At 41.6% G+C, this 24,158-nt stretch overlaps 1 pseudogene; it reads right to left on the reverse strand.

Moving 5' to 3' along the window:
• Positions 1-5,792: 5,792 nt before the first annotated feature.
• LOC114902556 lies at positions 5,793-7,026 on the reverse strand (annotated as a pseudogene).
• Between the last annotated feature and the right edge of the window lie 17,132 nt (positions 7,027-24,158).

The raw sequence follows: 24,158 nt of genomic DNA on the forward strand, positions 1-24,158 counted from the left end.
TCTGTTCTATTGATCTGTACATCTATCTTTATGGCAATATCACGCTCTCTTGATTACAGTAGCTTTATAGTAAATTTCAAAATCAGGTCTCATGAGTCCTTCCAACTTTGGTTTTCTCTTCCCAGATGGTTTTGGCTATTCTGGATCCTTTGCATTTCTATACAAATTTTAGAACTTGCTTGTCAGTTGCTACAAAAAGTCTGCTGAGATTTTGTTTGGTATAACACTGAATCTATAGATCAATTTAGAGAGAATTAAATCTAAACAATGTTGCTAATTCATAAACACAGTATATCTCTCTATTTACTTAGATAATCTTCAATTTCTTTTAGAACAATTTTATAACTTTCAGTGTACAGATCTTGCACATATTTTGTTAAATGTATCCCTAAGTATTTCATGATTTCTTTATTCTATTCTAAATGATATTAAATTTTTTAAAATTTATTTATTTTATTTTTATTTATTTTTGGCTGCGTTGGGTCTTTGTTGTTGCGCGTGGGCTTTCTCTAGTTGCGATGAGCGGGGGCTACTCTTCGCTGCAGTGCGTGGGCTTCTCATTGCAGTGGCTTCTCTTGTTTCAGAGTACGGGCTCTAGGCGCGGGCTTCAGTAGTTGTGGTGCACAGGCTTAGTTGCTCCGCGGCATGTGGGATCTTCCCAGACCAGGGCTCGAACTCGTGTTCCCTGCATTGGCAGGCGGTTTCTTAACTACTGCGCCACCAGGGAAGCCCGATATCTCAAATTTTAAATTTCCCATTGTTCATTGATAATTAGAAATACAACTGATTTTTGTGTATTGACCTTATATTCTGAGAGCTTATTGAAATCACGTATAGAACTAGTACGTTTTTGTAGATTCCTTAGGATTTTCTGTATAGATGATTATGTCACTCACAGATCACTTTTTATGTTAAATTCTAACTGGGAGTTCCCAGATGGATACTAATACAATAGTGGCATACACTCAAACTCCAAATCTAAGTGAGGTCAAGTCAAGCTAGTAGTTACAAATTCAGAAAGAATACTTCCTTTTTACTTTCCAGATTCCCAGGCCAAGATAGACAAGGTTTCTTGTCCTTTTACTATGCCAGAGGAGTTTTTCTTACTTTACCTGTCACTTAGAGTAGTCTTTGAAAGTCTCGACTTTGTTAATGGGATGAAATTCCAGCTCCTTACCTCATGACATGTCAAATCCTTGTTAAAAACCTAAGCTCTGGGACTCCCCTAGTGGTGCAGTGGTTAAGAATCTGCCTGCCAATGTTGGGGACACGGGTTTGAGCCCTTGTCCGGGAAGATCCCACGTGCCACGGAGCAACTAAGCCCGTGCACCACAACTACTGAACCTGTGCTCCAGAGCCCGTGAGCCACAACTACTGAGCCCACGTGCCACAACTACTGAAGTCCACGTGCCTAGAGCCCTTGCTCTGCAACAAGAGAAGATACCACAATGAGAAGCCCGGACACCACGACGAAGAGTAACCCCTGCTGGCTGCAACGAGAGAAAGCCCTTGCACGGCAAAGAAGACCCAACACAGCCAAAAATAAAAATAAATTACAGTCAAGATGGAGGTGTGGGAACACACGGAGTTAGAGTCTCCCCATAACTAGGGCACCTGCCAGCCGCTGGTGGGGAACTCTTACCCCCAAGGAGACGGGAGGAACCCCTGAGTGAACCGGTAAGATGTAGGGGGACCGAGGTGGGGAGAAGTGGAGGCTAGACAAGATTGGCGCCCCTGAGGCCGGGGAGATCAGAAGAGGCAGGTGGGAGGGACTCTCCAGGGACAGTGGGAGAGGAGTGGAGGGTGATCGCCTGGCCCACTCGGACTGGAGCGCTTGCTGAACTCCCAAGCTGGTTCCCCCCTCCAAAGCCCCATCCAGGCTGAGTGGGTCCTGGGGACATAGGAGGGAGGCCAGTGAGATCAGGAGTGGCAGGCGGGAGGAGCAGGAGAGGAGTGGAGGGCGATTCCCCCGCCCACTCGAGCACAGGGAACCTGCTGAGCTCCCAGGCCAGTCCCCTGCCCTCCAAGGCCCTCCCCCCCCCCCCCCCCGCACACACCCCCACCCCCTGCCTGCATTTTTCCTGGGGGCATAGGAGGAAGGCCTGGAAAATCAGGAGAGGCAGGTGGGAGTGGCTCCCCCAGACCCCAGATCGGAGGAGCGGGAGAGGAGAGGAGGGCGTTTGCCCTGCCCACTAGAACCCAGGAAGCATGCTGGGCTCCCAGATGAGGTCCCCTGCCCTCTGAGACTAGGGGTGGGGGCGTGCCTGGCCCCTTCTGTTCCTTGAGCCTAAGCCCCACCCCACACATCCCCCAGGGCCTTTTCCAGCCCTGTGGGTCCTGAGCATTGACCCCGCCCACCACCTAAAACTCGCCCTTGCTTAGGCCCTGCCCTCCACAGCCAAGGCCTTCCCCCCCTGCTTTTTTTTTTCTTTTCCCTCCTCCTCTTTTTTACTATTGTGGTACTGATGTACTTTCCAGTTGTTGAGTCATCTATATTTTTATTTTTACATTCTTTCTAACATATCTGTTAGTTTCCTAGTCTAATTTTATTTTTTAATTTAATTTAATTTTTTTTTTTGCTGCCCCTCGTGGCTTGTGGGATCTTGATTTGAGAGCCCAGGGTCAGGCAGAAGCTCCTCCAGTTGCAGCTCCGAGTATGAACCATTGGACTAACAGAGAACCTCAGACCCCAGGGAATATTCATCAGAGTGAGGTCTCATAGAGTTCCTCATCTCAACACCAAGACCCGGCTCTACCCAACAGCCTACAAACTCCAGTGTTGGAAGCCTCAGCCCAAACAACCAGTAAAACAGGAGCACAATCCCACTCATCAAAAAAAAATGAGACAGCAAAAAAATATGTCACAGATGAAGGAGCCAGGTAAAAACCTACAAGACCAAATAAATGAAGAGAAAATAGGCAATCTACCTGAAAAAGAATTCAGAGTAATGATAGTAAAGATGATCCAGAATCTCGGAAATAGAATGGAAGCACGGATTGAGAAAATACAAGAAATGTTTAACAAAGATCTAGAAGAACTAAAGAACACACAAACAGAGATGAACAACACAATAACTGAAATGGAAAATACACTAGAAGGAATCAATAACAGAATAACGGAGGCAGAAGAATGAGTAAGTGAGCTGGAAGACAAAATGGTGGAAATAACTGCTGAGGACCAGAACAAAGAAAAAAGAATGAAAAGAATTGAAGAGAATCTCAGAGACCTCTGGAACAACACTAAATACACAAACATTCGAATTATAGGGGTCCCAGAAGAAGAAGAGAGAAAGAAGGGGTTTGAGAAAATATTTGAAGAGATTATAGTGGAAAACTTCCCTAACATGGAAAAGGAAATAGTCACCCAAGTCCAGGAAGCACAGAGAGTCCCATACAAGATAAACCCTAGGAAAAACACACCATGACACATATTAATCAAACTAACAAAAATTAAATTCAAAGAAAAAATATTAAAAGCAACAAGGGAAAAACAAAAAATAACATACAAAGGAATCCCCGTAAGGTTATCAGTGGACTTTTGAGCGGAACCTCTGCAGGCCAGAAGGGAGTGGCAGGATATACTTAAAGTGATGAAAGAGAAAAACCTACAACCAAGATTACTCTACCCAGCAAGGATCTCATTCAGATTCGAAGGAGAAGTCAAAAGCTTTTCAGACAAACAAAAGCTAAGAGAATTCAGCACCACCAAACCAGCTTTATAACAAATGCTAAAGAAACTTCTCTAAGTGAGAAACACAAGAGGAGAAAAAGAGCCACAAAAACAAACCCAAAGCAATTAAGAAAATGGTAATACAAACATACATATCGATAATTACCTTGAATGTAAATGGCTTAAATGCCCTAACCAAAAGACACAGACTGGCTGAATGGATACAAAAACAAGACCCATATATATGCTGTCTACAAGAGACCCACTTCAGACTTAGGGACACATACAGACTGAAAGTGAAGGGATGGAAAAAGATATTCCATGCAAATGGAAATCAAAAGAAAGCTGGAGGGCTTCCCTGGTGGCACAGTGGTTGAGAGTCTGCCTGCCAATGCAGGGGACACGGGTTTGTGCTCCAGACCAGGAAGATCCCACATGCCGCGGAGTCGCTGGGCCCGTGAGCCATGGCCGCTGAGCCTGCGCGTCTGGAGGCTGTGCTCCACAATGGGAGAGGCCACGGCAGTGAGAGGCCCGTGTATCACAAAAAAAAAAAAAAAAAAGCTGGACTAGCAATGCTTGTATCAGATAAAATAGACTTGAAAATAAATACTTATCTCCTTGCAAGAGATAAGGAGGGACACTACATGATGATCAAAGGATCAATCCAAGAAGAAGATATAACAATTATAAATGTTTATGCACCCAACATAGGAGCACCTCAATACATAAGGCAAATGCTAACAACCATGAAATGAGAAATCAACAGTAACACAATAACAGTAGGGGAGAACTTTAACTCCCCACTTACAACAATGGACAGATCATCCAAACAGAAAATAAATAAGGAAACAAAAGCTTTCAATGACACAATAGACCAGATAGAGCTAATTGATATTTATAGAACATTCCACACAAAAGTGGCAGACTACACTTTCTTCTCAAGTGCACATAGAACATTCTCCAGGATAGATCACATTTTGGGTCACAAATCAAGCCTTGGAAAATTTAAGAAAATTGAAATTGTATCAAGCATCTTTTCTGACTTCAGCGCTATGAGATTGGAAATCAGTTCCAGGAAAAAACTGTAAAAAGCACAAATACATGGAGGCTAAACAGTGCGCTACTAAATAACCAAGAGATCACTGAAGAAATCAAAGAAGAAATTAAAAACTACATAGAAACAAATGACAATGAAAACATGACGACCCAAAACCCATGGGATGTAGCAAAAGCAATTCTAAGAGGGAAGTTTATAGCAATTCAATCTCACCTCAAGAAACAAGAAAAATCTCAAATAAACAATCTAACCCTACACTTAAAACAACTAGAGAAAGAAGAACAAAGAAAACACCAAGTCAACAGAAGGAAAGAAATCATAAAGATCAGAGCAGAAATAAATGAAATAGAAACAAAGAAAACAACAGCAAAGATCAATAAAACTAAAAGCTGGGTCTTCGAGAAGATAAACAAAATTGATAAACCCTTAGTCAGACTCATCAAGAAAAAAAGGGAGAGGATACAAATCAATAAAATTAGAAATGAAAAAGGAGAAATCACAACTGACACTGCAGAAATACAAAGGATTATAAGAGACTACTACAAACAACAATATAACAATAAAATGGACAATCACGAAGAAATGGACAAATTCTTGGAAAGGTACAATTTTCCAAGACTGAACAAGGAAGATTTAGAAAATATAAGCAGACCTATCACAAGTAACAAAATTGAAACCATAATTAAAAACCTTCCAACAAACAAGAGTCCAGGACCAGATGGCTTCACAGGTGAGTTCTATCAAACATTTAGAGAAGAGCTAACACCAATCCTCAAACTCTTCCAAAAACTTGCAGAGGGATAAACACTCCCAAATTCATTCTACAAAGCCACTATCACCCTGATGCCAAAACCAGAAAAAGATATCACAAAAAAAAGAAAATTATGGACCAATAACACTGATGAACATAGATGTATATGCAAACATTTACAAATACATTCCTCGTGAGCAGTTATGTTTTGGCGATTAATAGCAAGCAATATGCTTGGATTAGAGGTCCAATTTCCACTCAAATGCAAAGTTTCTTCTCTTCTGGCAACAAAGCCATTTGCAAAGACCTGGAAATCATGAGCTTCCTAGGCGGGAAGAGGTGCTATTCTGGTTCGCCTGAAGATAGCCTTTCAGATTGGCTGGTGTTTTATCATCCCCTTTCAAGACCCAGTGTGTGTTGTTGATGATGGAGTCAGGCCTGCCGTAGTTGGGCGGGTTTGCATAGGAGTCATAGACGAGCTGAGCCAGCATGGGGGCAATCTGAGCCATGTCCCTAAACACATCCCCAGCGATGTGGCCAGTCCACTTGGAGAGAGCTTCCAGGTTCATGGGCTTGATGACCTGGTGTGTGGATCCCTCGATCTTGAACAGGGAGACACCGCCAGGTTTACCGATGAGGTCCTCATGGTGCAGGATAGCGTCGCTCCAGGTGATGCCAAGGAAGTCAAGGATGAGTTTGAGGGAGTGCTGGGGGTGCAGCACCAGCTGCTCGTAGTACACGGGCAGGCACTTGTCCTTGCCCACCTCCATGCACTGGGCGTACATCACCTCAATGGCCTTGTTCCCCTTGTTGAGGCAGTCGCGGTAGCTGCTGAGGTCGAAGCCAGCGACGGTGACCTTGCGGGTGATCATGGAGTGCATGGAGGCCCGGCCGTCCCGCACCATCAGCAGGAACTTGGAGTTGGGGAACAGGCGCGACAGGTAGATGGAGGACTTGAGCGTGAAGGGGTCTTTGTTACAGAGGACGGGCCGGCTCTCCATGCTTGGCGATCACCTCCAAGATGAAGGCCGGCATCCAGCACTCGCCTGTCACACCCACCTCGTCCAGCAGCAGCTTCTCCCGGCCCGACTTGGACCAGGCCTGGGCATGGCCAGCACGCGGGGGATGATGCGGGTCTCCCCGGCAGCGCAGCTCGGGGTGGGCCTCCAGCATCGCACGCGTGAGCATGGTGCCACTTCGGGGCTCGCTCCCCGCGAAGATGAGCGGCATGGCCTTGCCGTAGAGGTACTCCACGTGGTCCGTGCCCACCATCACGAGGTCCTCCTGCTCTGGTCACATGGCCCTCCGGGGGCCCCCTAGCACCGCCCAGCACTCCGGCACCTGCTGCCCCAGCTGGACCACCAGCCCAGGGCCAGGGCAAAGCCAGGTGCCAGCAGTGCCCTCTGCACGGACAGGCGCATGCTGGGCCCAGGGCTGGGGGCGCTTCAGCGACAGGTGGGCGGGAGCCCCAGTGAGCTCACATCTCCCCTGGACATTCTCATCCCTGGGATCTAGCCCTTGTGGCTGCTTGCCAAGACTCTCCACCGGCTGAGCCTGCAAGCGACGTCCCGCGGCAGCTCCGCGCACCCAGCGACTCAGTACTCGCCAGCAGCCCCGGCCCACAAGATCTTTTTCGACCCACCTCTTAGAGTAATGAAAATAAAAACAAAAATAAACAAATGGGACTTAATTACACTTAAAAGCTTTTGTACAGCAAAGGAAACCATAAACAAGACAACCTTCAGAATGTGAGAAAATATTTGCAAATGAAACAACAAAGGATTAATCTCCAAAGTATACAAACAGCTCATGGGGCTGAATATCAAAAAAACAGACAATCCAGTTAAAAAATGGGTGGAAGAACTAAATAGACATTTCACCAAGAAAGACATACAGATGGCCAAGAGGCACATGAAAAGATGCTCAGCATCGCTAATTATTAGAGAAATGCAAATCAAAACCACAATGAGGTATCACCTCAAACCAGTCAGAATGGCCATTATCAGAAAAGCTAGAAACAATAAATGCTGGAAGGGGTGTGGTGAAAAGGAAACCCTCCTACAGTGCTGGTGGGAATGTAAATTGATACAACCACTATGGAGGTTCCTTAAAAACTAAAAATAGAACTACCATTTGACCCAGCAATCCCACAACTAGGCATGTACCCTGAGAAAACCATAATTCAAAAAGAGACATGCACCAAAATGTTCATTGTAGCACTATTTACAATAGCCAGGACATGGAACCAACCTAAATGTCCATCGACAGATGAATGGATAAAGAAGATGTGGCACATATACAATGGAATATTAGCCATAAAAAGAAACAAAATTGAGTTATTTGTAGTGAGGTGGATGGACCTAGAGTCTGTCATACAGAGTGAAGTAAGTCAGAAAGAGAAAAACAAATACCGTATGCTAACACATATATATGGAATCAAAAAAAAAAAAAAAATGGTACTGATGAACCTTGTTGCAGAGCAGGAATAAAGAAGTTGACATAAAGAATGGACTTGATGACATGGGGTGGGAGGGCGAAGCTGGGGCGAAGTGAGAGTAGCATCAACGTATATACACTACCTAATGTAAAATAGTTGGCTGGTGGGAAGCAGCAGCATTAGCACAGGGAGATCGGCTCGGTGCTTCGCGGTGACCTAGAGGGGTGGAATAACGAGGATGGGAGGGAGGCTTAAGAGGGAGGGGATATGGGGACATGGGTATGTATATGGCTGATTCGCTTTGTTGTACAACAGATACTAACACGGTATTTTGAAGCAATTATACTCCAATAAAGATGTATTAAACAAAAAAGTAATTAAAATAGCCTGACCACTGCAAAAAACATAGATTAATTAATTAATTAATTAATTAAAAAACCTAAGCGCCAGGACTTCCCTCGTGGTCCAGTGGCTAAGACTCGGCATTCCCAATGCAGGGGGCCGGGGTTCGATCCCTGTTCAGGGAACTAGATCCTACACGCCACAACTAGAAGATCCTGCGAGCCGCAACTAAGACGTGGTAAGGTCAAATAAATTAAATAAATATTAAAAAAAAAAACCAAAAACCTAAGCCCCATTGTTATCAAGATGGGAAAACCACCTCTAACCTTAGGATAGGGCTGAGAGCTTACTTGCTTTCAGCTCTGGTTTTACCTTTGTTTTTGGTTCCCAACTATCAGTTATCCATTGCTACATAACAAACAACACTAAAACTTAGTGGCTTCATACAGCAATGTTTTACTATATCTCACACTTCCCTGGGTTGAATGTGGGTTCCCCTCTGCTCATTCTGCCTGGGGTCATTGATGAAGCTGCACTCAGCTGGAGGGTCCAAAACGACCCCATTCACATGATTAACAGTCAGTGCCGGCTATTGGCTGATGCACCTCAGTTTTTCTCTACATGGCTAGACCAACTTTTTTACATGGCAGTCTTGGGGCAGCGTTACAAAAGTACAAAGTGGAAAACTGTAAGGTTTCTTAAGACCTAGCCTTGGAAGTCATATAACACATTTTCACTATATTCTATTGGTTAAACGGCATTATATAATACAGAATTTGACCAGTCTTTGTCTCTGGTTCCTGGGATTGAGGCTCTAAATCCTTGGCACTTCCTAAGTACTAAGGATGTCTTTGCTATTCATGACCCCCCTTGGATATCACCTTAGTTTATGCTATGAGATAAAAAGACTCATGTTGGGGCTGGTCACCAGAAAGATCAACTATATGATTAAAAGGTTGGGGCTTTGAGCCAGTGTAATCTCCAGAAAGGGGAGAGGGGCTGGATATTGAGTTTAATCACAAGGCCAGTGATTCAGTCAATCATGCCTATATAATGAAATCCCAGTGAAAACTCTAGACACCAAATCCCAGTTGAGCTTCCTGGTTGGTGAATACCAAGAGGGTGATACACCCTGATTCTACAGGGAGAGGGCGTGGAAGCTCTGTATTCAGAATCCTCCCAGACTTTGTCATATGTGTCTCTTCATTTGGTTGGTTCTGACATGTACCCTTCATAACAAAGTGTTATTGTAAGTATAGTGCTTTCCTGAATTTTATGAGCCATACTAATGAATTATCAAATCTGAGGGGGTTCATGGGAACCCTCCATATTTTTAACTAGTTGGTTGGAAGTGCAGGTGGCTGGAGGACCCCACTTGTGGCTGGCATCTGAAGCCAAGAGCAGTCTTGTTGGAGATCATGACATTTAAGCTGTGGATTCCTACAGTAATGCCAAATAATTAGCATTAGAATTGAATTGTATTGCAGCACACCAGTTGGTGTCAGAATACAAGAGCAATACAGGTGTAAAGGGTGAGGGAATAGACCATCTCTTGAACAAGAAGCAGCAAAGTTGCACTGCAAAGGGAAGTGCATATTGGGACGAGAGGAATTTATGGCCATTAAACATCAGTTCTTTACTTAAAAGAATATTTTATTTTATCCAGCATTTCTAGTTTTTTTTTTTTTGCGGTACGCGGGCCTCTCACTGTTGCGGCCTCTCACGTTGCGGAGCACAGGCTCCGGACGCGCAGGCTCAGCGACCATGGCTCACGGGCCTAGCCGCTCCGTGGCATGTGGGATCTTCCCGGACCGGGGCACGAACCCGTGTCCCCTGCATCGGCAGGCGGACTCTCAACCACTGCGCCACCAGGGAAGCCCTAGATGTTTTATAGGAAGATTTTTCCAGTTATCAGTTCACAATATTACCAAAGAAAGGGGAACTAAGATCCCACATGCCGCTGGGCAACTAAGCTTCACGCCACAACTACTGAGCTCCTGCGCCTCAACTACAGAGCCCACGTGCTCTGGAACCTGCATCACAACTAGAGAAGAGAAAACCGGCACGCCACAACTAAAGAGAAGCCCACACTCCACAACGAGCACTGCAGCAAAAGATCCCATATGCCACAACGAAGACCCGACACAGCCAAATAAATAAATTTTAAACATATATATATATTACCAAAGAAAGAATCTATCTTGGGACTTCCCTGGTGGTCCAGTGGGTAAGACACCATGCTCCCAATACAGGGGGCCCAGGTTCAATCCCTGGTCAGGGAACTAGATCCCACATGCATGCTGCAACTAAGAGTCAGCATGATGCAACTAAGGAGCCCAAGTGCCAAAACTAAGGAGCCAGTGAGCCACAACTAAGACCCAGCATAACCAAATAAATAAATAAAATAAATATTTTAAAAATTATTATATAAAAAAAGAAAGAATCTATCTTTATTAATTACTGTACATGCTTAAGTGTGGTAGTTAGAGGCTAAAAAGGAAAGGCCAAAAGGAAAAATCCTGCCACTAGCACAGAAAGATTCATTTAAGAGAAATCTAGAGAATAGAGAAGATGATGGGCTAGTAAGTACTAGTTAAAAGTATGTGATAAGAATGAATTATCTAGCAGGCTGGAATGGAGTATTGACTTTGAGCTAAAAAAAAGAAAAAATGTGTAAAATAAAGAAGAAATATAGCAGAAACAAAAAGAATGTAAAATATTAAAGGGCCATAGAAATACTCTCTGGAAAGAAAATTCCTGCAAGAAAGATAAGTCTCTACTCAGGGGAAAAAAATGGTTCAAAATACTGTCTTTTTTAACTACAGAAATAAAAATTCACCGAAGACTGATATTCTTCATACTGTCATGTTTGTACAGTGTTGTTCTTCGATTTAAAGTCACAGTCATGGGACTTCCCTGGTGGTCCAGTGGGTAAGACTAGGCACTCCCAATGCAGGGGGCCCGGGTTCAATCCCTGGTTGGGGAACTGGATCCCGCATGCATAGTGCAACTAAGAATCTGCAGGCCACAACTAAAACATCCTGCATGTCGCAACTAAAACATCGCGCATGTTGCAACTAAGACCCGGCACAGTCTAAATAAATAAATATTTTTAAAAATAAATAAAGTTACAGACACATGGTCAGTTAATCTACAACAAAGGAAGCAAGAGGAAAGACAATCTCTTCAATAAGTGGTGCTGGGAAAACTACATGTAAAAGAATGAGATTAGAACATTTCCTCACATCATATACAAAAATAAACCTAAAACGGATTAAAGACCTAAATGTAAAGCCTGAAACCATAAAACTCCTAGAGGAAAGCACAGGCAGAACTCTCTTTGGGAGAAAATATCTTCAAGTGATATAAGCATCAGGGGGTTAATATCCAAAATATATAAACAGCTTATACAACTGAATATCAAAAAAAAAAAATCAAAAAACGTGCAGAAGACCTGAGTAGACATTTTTCAAAGAAGACATACAGATGGCTAACAAGCATATGAGAAGGTGCCCAGCATTGCTAATTACTAGAGAAGTGCAAATCAAAACAACAAGATATCACCTCAAACCTGTCAGAGGGGCTATCATCAAAAAGTCTACAAATAATAAATTTTGGCAAGGATGTGGAGAAAAGGGAACTCTTATACACTGTTGGTGGGAATGTAAATTGATGCAGCCACTATGGAAAACAGTACGGAGGTTCCTCAAAAAACTAAAATAGAACCACCATATGATCCAGCAATTCCACTCCTAGGTATATATATATGGAAAAAAAATGAAAACACTAATTTGAAAAGATATATGTACCCCAATGTTCATAGCAGCACTATTTACAATAGCCAAGATATGGAAGCAACCAAGTGTCCATCAACAGACAAATGGATTAAAAAGATGTGGTTTATATATATAATGGAATATTAACCATAAAGAAGAATGAAATTCTGCCACTTGCAGTAATGTGGAATGACCTAGAGAATATTATTCTTAGTGAAATAAGTCACTCAAAGACAAATACTGTATGATGTCACTTATCTGTGGAATCTAAAAAAATAAAGCAAACAAATGTTCATAGCAAAACAGAAACACACTCAGAGATATAGAAAGCAAACTAGTGGTTGCCAGTGGGGAGAGGGAAGGGGGAAGGCACAAGATAGGGGTATGGGATTGAGAGAAACAAACTACTATGTATAAAATAGATAAGCAACAAGGATATATTGTATAGTACAGGGAATTATAGCCATTATCTTGTAATAACTTTAAATGGAGTATAATCTATAAAAATACTGACTCATTATGCTGTATACCTGAAACTAATATATTGAAAATCAACTATAATTCAATTTAAAAAATAAAGTCACAGATACAGTAACTAACATTGGAATAATCAGACAGTGATGCATATGGCGGTAGCAGCTGACTTTCCGTAGCACACCCAACCCCAGGAGTTGCTTTAAGACTGAGACTGCTTCTGCTGACTATGCAGATACACTAAAAGTACCATGGGGTTATACAGTAAAGCTAGAGTTACAGATCACTGCTATGGGGTCAGTTCTTTGGGGGAAGTAGGAAAGGGATAAGGGGAAATAGGATTAAGACCATTTGGCAGGGCATAAAGAGTCGTTTAGGTAGTTATGGATTCCTCTTTAGACTAGAGGGTGTAGACAAGATCAGCTCCCCACCTTCAAGCACCAGCAAGAACGCTTTCCTACCTGAACATCCTCTATCTCAAAGTATGGTTCACGTATCAGATGTTGGTGATGTGGAACTCAGGCCAGGCTGCTGCTGTGTCCGTGTTGAATTACCTGACCTAGTTCTTTTTATCTGTAGATGCTAGACTCCAAGTGCCTCATGAGGTCAACAAACAGATCAGGTAGGTATTGAACTGTTCTTTGCTTGTTTATTTAAACTTCTGTGCAACACAGAGCATACTCCTGCCTCTGCACTGCAGTGAGGTGGGAAAAACAGTGGACTAAAAATCTCACAACTCTTACACAAGAATGTTCGCAGCAGCTCTATTCATAATGACCAAAACTTGGAAACAACCCAAATGTCCATCAGCAACAAACACCTGCAAATACATGCAACAGCATGGATGAAATATAAGTTAAAGGAGCCTTATACAAATATATAGAGTATACATATATATTCTAAATTTCACTTATATGACATTTTAGAACTGGCAAACTGGTCTTTTGGATTCATTCACCACATTCCCACTGCTTATGATGAGCTAGCTACACTGTCATTCTATTGTTTTCTTCTATTTCAATCAACAAGTACCTTCCCACTTCAGAGCCCTTGTTTCTACTCTTCCCCCAGAGTAGGATATCCTTCACTCCCCCTTTAATCTAGATACTCCTCTGGTTTTCATATACTTTTTCTCCAAGGAAACTTTCCCTAAGATTCAGACTTAGGTTATCTCTAGAGCATTTTGCACTTCTCTTTTATCACAGTATCATAATTATAAATAAATAATTATTGATATGATTACTTGCTGGGGGTCTGCTCCTCCTTAGACTATGAATATCTCAATGTCAGGGACTATTTGTGTCTATTCACTATTCTATTCTCAGCCCCTAGCAACATTCTTGAAAATATAGTAGGCAAATAATAAATATCTGTGGATGAAATAGCTAAAGGAATGAATCTTTCCGTATTTCCATACTCTCATTTTCTAAAACTTTGGTTATCTTTGATCACCTTTTCATATGACAATAGTTTTTTGTTTTTTTTGTGGGTTTTTTTTGCGCTACACGGGCCTCTCACTGCTGTGGCCTCTCCTGCTGCGGAGCACAGGCTCCGGATGCACAGGCTCAGCGGCCATGGCTCACGGGCCCAGCTGCTCCGCGGCATGTGGGATCCTCCCGGACCAGGGCACGAACCCGTGTCCCCTGCATCGGCAGGCGGACTCCCAACCACCGCGCCACCAGGGAAGCCCATGACAATAGTTTTGTTATATTATTTTCTATATAGAGAATGAAACGTAGTTTTTCTTTTCTGTAATCTAGTTACTCAGGTTTTTTTTTTCCTATTGCTAGATTTAAAAAGTATATTTCAGCTCCACAACTTGTTTCAGTAATGTCATATAAATTTTTAGGATCATTGACAAATACGGGAAGCCCCCTACCAGTTTCTTTCATGTATGAGGTGCAAGATTACAAGGCATCTGAAGATCTCTTGTTCAGTGACAAACCTTAAAAACTCTGCATTGTCAACATTCATTGACAGTTTGCAGAGGCAGAGTTCCTGGAAGCCATTTCTACACTCAGACAACTGGCAATAACTTAACTATACATAAAAGTGATTGCAAACCACATAAATATATTTCACTAAATCCAAATTACTTTTTTTTTTGGCCCTGCCACACGACTTGTGGGATCTTAGTTCCCCAACCAGGGTTCGAACCTGGGCTCTCGGCAATGAAAGCTCGGAGATTTAACCACTGGACTGCCAGGGAATTACCCATTGCTAAATCCAAATTAAATGTACCAAATTCAACTCCCCCTCAGTCAGATCCCAAAAGATGCCTAAGGACACTCCAATGTCTCTCAAAATGAGGGAAGTGCTAAAGAAGTGTAGTCACAGGGGATAGAGACAGTAGTCTAAATCTACTGTGGTTAAAACTGCAAATTTTACAAACTCTTATGACTGTGTGGCTCTGCTAAGGTACTTCCCAGGGGGTGCTGAAACTTCAACTTCATTAGCTTCTTGGTAAATCCATCTCTGCCTACCTCTCTCAGTTGTTAATAGCATTAAACAAGATATTGGGTATGAAAGTACTTTTTAAACTATTAAGAACTACACACAGATAAAATGACGATGACAATGGGCTCCCAGCCTCGGTCCAAGCTTTGTCCACTATACTTAAGTCTGGGGATACCTAATAACCTGGTGGGAAGAGCTAAAATAATCCTATTTGCCAGAAAGCAGAAGCAGTTCCTGGTGAGAAAATTTATCCTAAGAGAAAAGCCAGGATTGACATATTTGACTCAGTAAACAAAGCCCATGATGCCTACAGTAAGAGGTGATTATTGTCTAGCCAAGCCCTCTTGTGCACTGTCTCATCCCTTTGTGGGAGTCAGTTGAGGGGTGCATCATGAATAAATACTAAAATACCTATTTCGGGACTTCCCTGGTGGCGCAGTGGTTGGGAATCCGCCTGCCAATGCAGGGGACGTGGGTTCGATCCCTGGTCCAGGAAGATCCCACATGCCGCGGAGCAACTAAGCCCGTGTGCCACAACTACTGAGCCTGCACTCTAGAGCCTGCAGGTCACAACTACTGAGGCCACACACCACAACTATTGAAGCCCCTGCGCCTAGAGCCCGAGCTCCACAACGAAGAGTAGGCTCCACTCGCCGCAACTAGAAAGAAAGCCCATGTGCAACAACGAAGACCCAACACAGCCAAAAATAAATAAATAAATAAATTTAAAAAATATATCTATTTCATTGAAATAACCTTGTAAGTCTTTGGGCCAAGGAAATTTTGTTAGAGAACTTTCCAAAACTCCACTCCAGAACTTCTTAAAACTTCAAAAATCAGAGCAATATCCTCAAATCTTTTTTTTTTTAATTAATTAATTGATTTATTTTTGGCTGTGTTGGGTCTTTGTTTCTGTGCGAGGGCTTTCTCTAGTTGCGGCAAGTGGGGGCCACTCTTCATCGCGGTGCGCGGGCCTCTCACTATCGCGTCCTCTCTTGTTGCAGAGCACAGGCTCCAGATGCGCAGGCTCAGTAATTGTGGCTCACGGGCCCAGTTGCTCCGCGGCATGTGGGCTCTTCCCAGACCAGGGCTCGAACCTGTGTCCCCTGCATTGGCAGGTAGATTCTCAACCACTGCGCCACCAGAGAAGCCCCAGGGAAGTCCCTCAAATCTTAAAACAGTTCAGTTGACTGGATAATAAAATATCCTGGATTCTGCCTATGCAGTTTCATGTTCAAATAGAATAATAAGCTATTTATCTGTATTTTTATATTGTTATGCATCATTAAAGCAATGATACTTTGATAAAAACTTTTTTTTAAAAACGTAGGTATGTAGCACTCTCCCATTTCTCCTAGGTCTTATGTCAAGCCAATCCATTTCAGAGTTGACATGATTGGATAAATCCTGGGAAAGGGAAGAAGAGAGCAGTAGATTCTATATTCTTAAAAGATTATAGTAATATTGGAAAAATCTAATTCTACTTCATTGTTGACCCCAGTTTCTCCTGTATCTGGAATGGTGTCAGAGATAATAGCAGTAAAAGTCTAATACTCTGTCGTGTCCTATAAATTATCTCCTTCTCCTCCTCTACTTATGTATACCACTTGAAAAAATGTACTGGTTCATTTCTAGTGAAACAGCAGAACCATGCCTGGGATAGGGAAGGCAGCAGTGGTACAGCCCAATATTAAACATCCATATTTTTAGCCAGTTAGGGATAGACACATAGTCCAGAATTTTCTGTTTCAGTTGACCAAATATTTATTGAGTGCCTGAGCGTGCCAGGCACTGTTCTAGGCATTTGAGATACACCCTGAATAATATAAGCAAAGATCCCTGCCCTCACATGGTTTGTAATCTAGCAGAATGTACACAATAGTACCTTGCTTCAAGTTAGTGTCAGATATACCCAGATTCACAACAGAGTAAATGTTTGGAAAGGGTTTCTCTACTCTTTACATATCAGCTTCCCCAGCCCTCAGTGGACAGGGGTTCTTCCATCTAAGTCCACAGAGCCACCCTACCTGGCTATCCCCCTCTTTGCCAACAAAGAAAAAACATCCTCCCCTTTGGCCCTACCCTTTCTTTTCTTCTCCTTCCATGACACCTGCACCTTTTCCCCATGATCTTATGTCTTCTTCTCTACCTCTGGCATAGGCTGTGGGCCATTCAGCTCTGTTCCACTTTAGATCAGACCTGGGGTATGTCAAATCCTATCAGTGGAATATATACAATCAGACTTTTCACATTGCAAAGACTGAACTCCCTCATGTGTTAATATTCTGAAGGGGTCTCTGTCTCTTCCACTGCATTCAGTAACATTGCCAAATGCTCCTTCTGTTCCCATGGTATATGCTCTGCCCCAGGAAGGGAAGAGCATACAGGGAGGAAAAGAATGTCTGTCCTGCCGTACTACCAGTGAGAGAATCAGGGATGCAGATCAGGGTACAGAAATGGAGTTTCTTGGAGATAATAGTTTTCTGTTTTATTATATGAAAAAAGATAGATATTGTGTTATAAATTTTGAACTTATTAATATATATTAAATATTATTTATTAAAATGTGAAAATGTATTTGATTTTTTAAGGTTAAAAAAGCCAAAACTCTGAAAATTCCATTTAAATAATTAACTCTGATGCTAATGGAGAGGGTTTTTTTTTTTTACGAATTGGTGGGTGCATTAGGAATTTTGTGTGTGCTTTGGTACTACTTTTAACAAGATAAACCTTTGGTGGCAATTTTTTGAAAGATGTGCTTGGTCTATGACCCCCAAATCTTTCCTTTCTCTGGAAATTGCTGTTGGTGTTCCAGTTCATTAGTGGTGGCTCGTCCAGAGGTATGTTTTAGCCATGACCCTGCCCACCTGGCCCCAATTGATTAGACCAGTTATGGGCACCTGGAGAGACAAACCATAAACAGTAAACATAATAAGTAATAAATTATTTAGTATGCTAGATGATAAATTCTATGGAGAAAAGAAAAACGAATTAAATTTATTGTCCTTAGCATTTGCAATTTGGACTAAGAAATTCCAGTTTAGTCTGGGCTGATCTAAGATGAAGGAGTTGTGAGCTTAGAAGATGGATGGTTCTCTTCTGCATGTCATGTGAACTGAAAAGCAAAGAAACGAGCCTCTTCAAAGAGCAAAGAATGAAGCAGGCGTTCAGAGGGAAGTAGACAGCATCCTGCATGCATGAATATATAGTAATAACATAATAATAACACAAGAAAACTTCAAATTGCCTGTTGAAGTCAGGGACAATATCTTTTCCACCTTGCATCTTCAACATCTAGTATAGAACTTGCAGACAGTATGTGCTAAGTGGATCAAGGTATCAAGACCCAATTTAACAGAGGTTCTTAACTGGCCTCCCCTGTTGTATTCAAAACAAAACAAGACGAAACAAAACAAAAACCTCAATACACACAGAGATGGAACTAACTTCCATGGAAAGTTCTAGCCTCAGTACATGTTTGGCTCAATCAGTCTTTGATTCTACACCTACAATTTTGCAAATTCAAGTGGCTTTCAGATTGACAAACCTGAGGCACTGGGGTATGTTCAAACACCAAAGATTCCCCACTATGTTCACTATCCGGTGCTTCCTAAAGAATGAAAAGAAAACTGATATATTCTAGTAATATTTTCGATTGAGTGGAAAGGAGTTTTCTGATTAAGTTTCAATTTGTCGAAAATTCAATTAACAAGAAACTTCCTATCTCCTGAAAATCATGATAAATCTGTCATGATTAGAAGGTGAAACAGCCCTTGTTAAATTTCCTGCAGGCTCACTGTTTAATTTTCTGTAGTCTCTGGACGAGTCTACGCATAACTGAACTCTGAAGAGTTTTTCCAAAACAGTATTTACTAGGTAGTCCGCATTCCAAATACTATTCAGTTTCTGGAACTACTTGGAAAAATTTGGAAGACAAAAGTTACGTAAATTCTTGGCACATTCCTTGGATAAGTCAGATGGTGCTGACTACCAGTTCTGATGTGGTTACATTTTCAATTAAACCAGAAATTTGAAGTTCAGCTACTTATTCTTACAGTCTGCCACAGTTATTATGGTAATGACATTTGATAGCTATAAATCATAGAAAATATTGCATTTATAAAAATTCTTAGTTAATAAAATGAACATAATGAAAAGAATAATTGATTATTAAACAAGCAAACGTTGACTTTAGTCCATTCACTTTTGTACAATCTCATTTAGTGCATTATATATTCTCATTTCTACACTGCTTTTAAAATTCCAATTTTGGACTTTTCCATATCAGCTGACAAAGGAATACTTTGAGCCAAAGCTTGGTGGAGCTGCCTGCCAAGCAACAGTCCCATTTCTGCAGTTTCTCTTAGTTGTACAATTATTTAAATATTTGCTTGCATATTGTTCTTGTTTCCTAAGAATGTGAGAAAATGGAAAAATGAAAATGTAGATTCTAGAGATAAATTAAGGTTCACAAACTTAATGCAATTGAGAAAAATGTAGAAATCAGGTAAGCTGTCACTCACTGCTTTATAAATGTTCTATAGCTCTTTTTAAAAACAAACAAAAAAAAAAAAAGAAAAAAAAAAAGAGGAAAAAAAAAAAAAAAAAACAAACGAAAAAAATTAGGTCCAAAAATGAGACTGATGAAATTTGTCTCTCAGAAGGTAAAATGCTTTTGCTACTTTACAGCTACTAACTAACCCACTTTAAGACAAATTTTACTTATGGCTGGTGGCAGGTGTGTTAGTTTCCTAGAGCTGTTGTAACAAAGTACCATGAACACAGTGGCTTATAACAACAAAAATTCATTTTCTTACTATTCTAGAAATCAAGGTGTCAGCAGGGTAATACTCTTTCTGAAGGCTCAAGGGAAGAATCCTCCCTTGCCTCTTTCCTTAGTTCTGGTGCTTGCTGGTGATCCTTGGCATTCCTTGGCTTGCAGCTGCCTCACTCCAATCTTTGTCTCTGCCATCCCCTGGCCTTCTTCCCTGCATGTCTTTTTTTCTTTTTTTGGAGTAAAATTGCTTTACAATGTTGTGTTAGTTTCTGCTGTAGAATGAATTGAATCAGCTATATGTATGCCTATATCCCCTCCCTCTTGGACCTCCCTCCCACCCCACCTTCCCATCCCACCTATCTAGGTTGTCACGGAGCACCGGGCCTAGGTCCCTGTGCTATACAACATGTTCCCATTAGCTATGTATTTTACACATGGTAGTGTATTTATGTCAAACCTAGTCTCCCAATTCGTCCCACCCTCCTCTTCCCTCCCATGTCCACGTGTCCGTTCTCTACGTCTACGTCTCTATTCCTATGTCTTTTTTTTTTTCGGCTGTACTGCAGGGCATGTGGGATTTTAGTTCCTGACCAAGGGTCGAACCCTCGGCCCCTGCAGTGGAAGCGTGGCATCTTAACCACTAGACCGCCAGGGGAGTCCCTCTGCATATCTTCTTATAAGAACACCAGCCATTGGACTTAGGATACACCCTAATCCAGTATAACTTCATTTTAACTCATTACATCTGCAAAATTCCTACTTCCAAATAAGGTCATGATTTGAGGTTCCAAGTAGACATTAATTTGGAGGGTACTATTTGATCCAGCCTAGCTAGGTTCATGGATCATGGTTAAGATTTCATGAAGTACAGTTGTTCATTCCAAATCAGGTCATATTTGGTGGTTAAAGTTCAGAAATTTACTCAAATTAGTTCAAGTGAAAGGGATTTTACCATAAGGAAACAATGCTTATGTGGAGCCTAAGAAAAATGGAACAATCAGGACACAAATTAGGGCAGCTCAGTTTTCCTTAGCATACTCACATGCAGAAAGCTGAAGACCTTTACTATTTTACATTGATATAATTCAGCTGAAAGTTCCATCTGTTGCTGAGTTTTAGTTCACAGCGTCTCTCATGATATTTTGTTTGGCTCAGCTCAGCCTGTGGACTGCATTTTCTTGGTTCAGGGGTGTGTGTGTGTGTCTGAGAGAGAGAGAGAGAGAGAGAGAGAGAGAGGAAATATATAGGACTGGGATAGGAACAACTGTCTGAAAAGAGTTTGCAGGAGGGGAGGCAATGATTATCCTAATACATTTCCATAAATGAATCTTTCTGTCTTTACTGTAATGAACAAAAGTATTCATCATAAGTTTACTTTCTTACTTTATTTAATTCATTAATTAATTAATTTATTTTGGCTGCACTTGGTCTTAGTTGTGGCACATGGGAACTTCACTGCATGGTGTGGGATCCTTTGTTGCAGCATGCAGATCTTTAGTTGCGGCATGCAGACTCATAGTTGTGGCATGCGGACTTCTTAGTTGCGGCATGCAGGATCTAGTTCCCCAACCAAGGATCGAACCCTGGGCCCCCTGCACTGGGATCGTGGAGTCTTACCTGCTGCACCACCAGGGAAGTCCACTTTCTTATTTATTTTAATCATATAAAATAGGAGGCTGACATCCCAAGCTTCATAATAAAAATACACTTTAATGTGATTGTTGAAAGTTTAATTACCCTGACAATTCTTTTAGTTTTATAATCATTTATCATCCAAATACTAGCAATTTAAGGAAGGGCTGCAAAGTGGCATTCATATAAAATGTAACTCCAAATAATTTCTCATTTTACTACCACCATTAGAAAAAAATTATCAAGGGGGCAGAATTTCTTTGACATTGGGAGATATAATTTTTAAAAATATTAAAGTATTGGGCTTCCCTGGTGGCGCAGTGGTTGAGAGTCCGCCTGCCGATGCAGGGGACACGGGTTCGTGCCCCGGTCCGGGAAGATCCCACATGCCGCGGAGCGGCTGGGCCCGTGAGCCATGGCCGCTGAGCCTGTGCGTCCGGAGCCTGTGCTCCGCAACGGGAGAGGCCACAACAGTGAGAGGCCCGCCTACCGAAAAAAAAAAAAAAATTAAATCATCATATAAAATTTTTGAGTCTGTCTCTTTTTCTCTTCTAGACCTCAGGTGACCTGAATCGGATTAATCATAATCCTTGGGTTACAACACATCCCTCCTTGTTCCATGGATTGCTCTCATTCATTCATCCATTCATTTGCTTAACATATAATGAACGTACATGAAGCCACCACTACACCCAAAAGTAAAGCTTTAACAAGAAAATATCTGCCTATGTATTCATTCTCCCATATTGTTCCCCTGTGCTCCCTGCTTTCCCTTGTACTCCAGGGGTAACCAACATCCTGATCTTTGCTTTTGAACTTTATAAATAGGTTATCATAGTATGTCACTAAGATATACTCATGTTGTTTACATCTGTAGTTTCTTTCATACTTGAAAATATTTAGCTTTAGTTTGCTGTCCCTGCTCATTAAATAATTCTTAATTTTGATAAAACAATTTTAAGAAAGCTAATATAATTAATGATGCAGGTCAGCCTTCACACTTTAAATTGAAGAGAGAGGGGCTTCCCTGGTGGCGCAGTGGTTGAGAGTCTGCCTGCCGATGCAGGGGACACGGGTTCGTGCCCCGGTCCGGGAAGATCCCACATGCCGCAGAGCGGCTGGGCCCGTGAGCCTGGCCGCTGAGCCTGCGCGTCCGGAGGCTGTGCTCCGCAGCGGGAGGGGCCACAATAGTGAGAGTCCAGTGTACCGCAAAAAAAAAAAAAAAAAAAAATTGAAGAGAGATGTGCATGGAGTCTAAGGTAGTAAACAAGATTCAAATAAAGTCTTTATATTACCATGACAAATAAGTTAATCATTAACATCTTGGTCACACTAGGCTAAAATGATTCAGACTTCATATTTTTAGCCATCAGTCATCAGTGAAACATGTTAAATTCATTTCATTCACTATAGATAGATATGTTATTATCCTATGCCTAAATATACTTAAATTTTAGCTAAGCTGTCAGTGATATCTGGAAAGACACTTAAATAAATTAAAGTACAATTTTTTTAGTTTCACACTAATTATGATGTATTGTTAAAATTTCTCTGTGACCAGAGGTATATAGAAGATTCAAATGTTTAATCTGTGAAATTACTCAGGATAAATTAGCTAGTTACATTTTAAATTGAAAAGCGAATAAAGAATTTCAGATAAATTAAAAACATATTTTTAAAAACTGCTTTAAATATTTTTTCATTTTTATCTGTTTGGTTGTATTTTTACCTTAATTCACTTTCACTATAAACGTCTTTAGTCTCCTATTACCCCAATTCATCCTTTGAAACTACCACTCTGTTCAACATCTGCAGCATTCAGGGTGAACACAGTTTATCCTCTACCCTCATCTTCTGTCAGTCACTCCTACAAACTTTTCACTCCAGAGCTGCACTGTCAAATATAGTAGCCACTAATGGCTGCTTAGATTTTTTTAAATTAAATTAAATTAAAAATTTAGTTCTTTCATTGTAGTAGCCACCTTTCAGGTGTTTTATACTGGTACCTACAGTATTGGACAATGCAAGTGTGGAACATTTCCACTGTTGCAGTGCCCTAGAGTTTGGATCTAGAATTTCTATGTAGGAAGAATTTGTGGTTGGTAGTATGATTGAAATAGGGGGTTAGGGATTTGTCCTGAAGCTGCATTGGATGCCATTTTGTACATAGATTGTATGCTTGTACATTTGTATATGGGAGAGGGGCTCATGGAAATTAAGTGGGGGTAGAATAAGTCTCACAAAGCCAAGCTACTCTTTTATGCAACTATTGTTCTAATCACATCAAAGTCTTTTCCTCAAAAAGAATTTGCACTTAATTACCTCAAGGCCTTTTTTCACCTTGTGGTTATCTCTGTTAACTATTGCTCGCCCCACAAAAACTACTCACCACAACAACTCACCCTCCAATGCCCAGCCTCAAATGCCCCTTCCTCTGGGAAGTTCCCATAGCACCCCTTTCCGAGGCTCCCAGACAATATAATGTAAATCCCTATTATAATATAAATCACACCCTTGCCTTGATTATGCTTCGTTGTATGTCTGTGATTCCTCCATTAGACTCTGATCCTGTCAAGATCAGGGACTTTGCCTTCTTGTTTTCTAAATATTTCCCTAGGGCCTAGTATAATGCCTTACCCACTGCAGGAGCTGAGTAACTGTTAAATTAACTTTTATTGATTTATTATTAATTAATTAATTTATTTTTTTCGCGGTACGCGGGCCTCTCACTGTTGTGGCCTCTCCCGTTGCGGAGCACAGGCTCCGGACGCGCAGGCCCAGCGGC

Source organism: Monodon monoceros, unplaced genomic scaffold, assembly GCF_005190385.1.
Source record: "Monodon monoceros isolate NGI ecotype Baffin Bay Population unplaced genomic scaffold, NGI_Narwhal_1 Super_Scaffold_20, whole genome shotgun sequence".
In the NCBI taxonomy this organism is placed as follows: domain Eukaryota; kingdom Metazoa; phylum Chordata; class Mammalia; order Artiodactyla; family Monodontidae; genus Monodon; species Monodon monoceros.